The sequence below is a fragment of the Momordica charantia genome (assembly GCF_013281855.1).
Source record: "Momordica charantia cultivar OHB3-1 chromosome 4 unlocalized genomic scaffold, Mcharantia_2.0 BLBB01000004.1, whole genome shotgun sequence".
NCBI lineage: Eukaryota > Viridiplantae > Streptophyta > Magnoliopsida > Cucurbitales > Cucurbitaceae > Momordica > Momordica charantia.
Genome location: NW_028275162.1, coordinates 12,474,153 through 12,478,020, shown reverse-complemented (window position 1 = coordinate 12,478,020; position 3,868 = coordinate 12,474,153).

The window sequence follows — 3,868 nt, the reverse complement described above, 5'->3', positions numbered from 1 at the left end:
TTAAAGACCCGATTCATTAGCTCCATAAAGGCTGCCGGAGCATTTGTGAGTCCAAATGACATCACGATAAACTCATAGTGCCCATACCTTGTTCTGAACGTTGTCTTCGGAATGTCGGCCTCCTTTAGCCTTAACTGGTGGTACCCCGAATGCAAGTCTATCTTCGAGAACACTTTCGCTCCCTGAAGCTGATCGAAAAGGTCATCAATGCGTGGTAGGGGATACTTATTCTTAACCGTAACTTTGTTTAGTTCCCTGTAATCTATAAAAAGTCGCATAGAATCATCTTTCTTCTTAACAAAGAGCACGAGCGCACCCCAAGGGGACACGCTTGGGCGGATGAAACCCTTGTCCAGTAATTATTCCAACTGTAGCTTCAGCTCTTTCAACTCTGCCGGAGCCATTCAATAAGGTGCTTTCGAGATGGGAGCCGTCTGACTGGTGGTTATGCTGAACGCACGCACTAAGCGTGGTAACAATTATATAGATGCAAGCGCACACCTGTCAGAGTAATATAAAATGGATGGAGTATCCAAGTATCGATCCTCAAGGACTTCTAAATAATTTCCAAACTCTAAAGTTTTAAAGAATAGTGAATGTTGAAATGAGTGATTCTTGTAAAATGAGAAGTGGTCACAAATAATGGTTTTGGATTTGGGATTTGGACTTATAATGATAAAACCTAGCCCGAATTACTTCAAGTTAGCCAACAAAGAATCAAGGATATGCTAAGGACAATATGCATTTTACTTTAGAAACCAACGACTACGCTTCTCACTTGACTTATGTCTAAGCAAGTTCAAAGTCCTAAGACATTCCCTAATATGTCTATTATGAGAGATATCTTAGTTTTAGGATGGAAATAGTCGCAACCTCGGGTTAAGATTCTATGTCTAGGCTACTTAAGCGGAACTCTTATGTCTAAGGCGCTCCTCTCCTCGGTTTAACCACTCAACAATGCAAATAAGCAACCTTTTCAGTATTGACTTGTTAAGACTTACAGTGGCCTTCTCTAAATCCTAACTTTTTGGGAAAACATGTTGAGCAATCAATGGAAAGCAAAAACACTACTTCTTAGCAACCCTTACTAGAAATAAAAGGCTAACTATCCATAACCGGGCTAGAGACGGGAATTTAGAAAGACATATTGAAGAAAATACAGCAAGTAAAATGGTTGAAATTGGAATGCATGTGTGAACAACAAAAGTTAACTAACGGAGAGTTTTTATCGGGATTGAGAGCTTCACCCTTTTCTTTCAAGCAAGGGGGAGTGTCACGTGCTCTTTCCTCCAAAAACACAACTCTCTTAACTAAAAATAAAGTAAAGGCAAAGGGAAGATAAACAAAGTGCTGGATTTTTATAAATTTGAATAAGTAGAAAATAACTAAGTACAAATGGAAACAAAACAAAGCTCAATAACGAAATATAAAGTGCTCGGGTTTTAAAAACCAAAAGCAACTAATGGAAGCAACTCAAAAGTACTTAGAAAGCAACAAAGAAACACTAAAAATGATCAAGAGAAGGAAGCAAGGCTTGATGCATTTGGTGGAGAAGCTGCTGGAATTTATAGCTGTGCAGAATTGGTTAGGTAGGTCCTAAAACGATGGTGAATCACCCATTTCCAACTCCTTTGACTGACTAAATCGTGCTCAAACTGATAGTGGAACACTTCTTCTACACGTATGCATCGGTTGGAACCACCAAAACTCAATTGAAGACGCATTTCATTAAGGGCAAAGTTGGAAGAAAAACTGTTTTCTGCAGCCTTCCCAGGCGCCTGGCGCCTCCCATGTAGGTATTTCCGACTTTTTGCTTCTTTTGATTAATTTGCACTCCTAAATGGTCCTAAAATGTCATAAATACAATATAAGCCAACCACAAACCATAATATATGAATTTTGCATGAATTGGAACTCAAACGACCGAGAAAAATTCGAAACAAAGCTGAAACATAGTAAAAACAGCATCTAAAACCTTCTTTTTACGCATGTAAACAAGCGTAATCACACCCCCAAACTTAACTTCTTGCTTGTCCTCAAGCAAAACTTAGCAATTTTAATCAGCTTTCTAACACATGGACAAGGAAAAGCAAAAGCAACCGAGATGTTCAATCATAAATTGTCTCAAGGAAAAGATGTCAAAGCCTACCATTCTATTGCCTTCGTAAGCTTAGTCACTATAAACCAAGTTTGAAATGATAAAAACTTTCTCTTTCAAAATCCTTTTTCCTTTCAAAAACAGAAAACGTTTTCAAATACCCCTAAGGAATCTGCACACTCCCTCCTTACACTAAGACTTTTACATCTAAAAGACCGGCTACTAGCCCCTGAGGTTTCCACACACTAACATCGGTTTCAACCACAGCTACTCGTAGAAAGACTTTGGAACTAACAGCTAGGTCATAAGACGACGACAATGAGAAACACGAAGTCACTTATCACCATCCTTACTGCTATTTTCAAAGTCAACACCCAACCTAAAACTAAATGGGTGTCTACAGTAGGACTCGGAAATCATAACTACATTTTCTTTAACTCTCATTGTTTTTACCACTATTTTCTTTCTAACACAAGTCTTTTCCCCACTCTTATTTTCTCTGACAAAGACTCTTTTTTACTCTTTTGCAACTTTTGTCTTCTCTTATTTTTCTTTTTTTTTTCTTTTTCTTTCTTGGTTTTTAAGCTAAGTGCTTTTCAACACTTTCTTTCTTTCCAACTGACTCTTTTTCAAAAGAAAATAGCATGATTTTTCAAATATAAATAACACTTTATCTTTCTGAAACAACGACTGTCCCCCCCAAACTTAAGAGAGACAGTGTCCTCACTGGGAAAAGACTTTTGCATTGGATGAAAAAGGCTTAAAAGTAAAAAGGACAAGGACTTCCTATATAGGGGCAAAGAAAAAGCTTAAAGTTTGTAAAGATCAAAAAGACATAAAAGAAAATGAGTTTATCACATAAACAAAGGAAATAGCTCAAAGCTTAGTCAGGCATAGAACAAAAAACTCAACAATCTCTTATAATCATCATCGACATGAAATCACATGCACAGCACAGATACTTCAAAATAGGCATGTGAAAAGCTAAACTAAGGCTAAGTGAAGGCATACTTTAAGTGATCAGAAGATAAACGATACTAATTTATACATGCTTCAAGTGAGCTCGAAACATAATCAATACAAAAACATGCGTAGTAATGCTAGAATATGCAAACTACGTCATTAACCAAAAAAATAAAACACAAAAAATAGCAAAGAAGGAACCTCCCCTTCATGAAGTCGGAGGTTGTGGACTAGGATCAGTGTCAGTATTGGAAGATGGATGACCAAGGATAGTAGCTAGCGCTGGAGGCCATGAAGGTAAAACCGCAAAATCCAATGAAGCCCTCAAGTTGTAGATATGTTGCACGACTTCTCGAACCTGATCTCGCAGCTGTTGGTTCTCCTCTCGAAGACGACGGATCTCCGATGTAGGAGACATCCCAGTACCTTCCCTTCTTTGTAACGCATGGGTGATAATACGCCGAATATTCTTCTCTTCCACAATTGGGGCATCTCTCTTAATTTGATCCTCAGGGAGCTGTACACCTTGTCGCAAGCATAAAGAAGTGACCAAACGTGGGTGATAAAGCTTACCACGTGTCCGGTGGGCACACTCATGGATACTGGTATTGATCAATTCTCCATAATTCACATCTATGCCCTTTAGCATGACATAAACCAGCAGTGCCCTATCCTGAGTGACATGCTCATCATGCTCCGTTGGCAGAATTCTGTTTTTGACTATGTATAACCATCCTGCAGCAGCTAGGGAAACATCCTCGGGTTTTAGTCGTACCTTGCCATGAGTAGTCAAATCCCAGGTGGCAG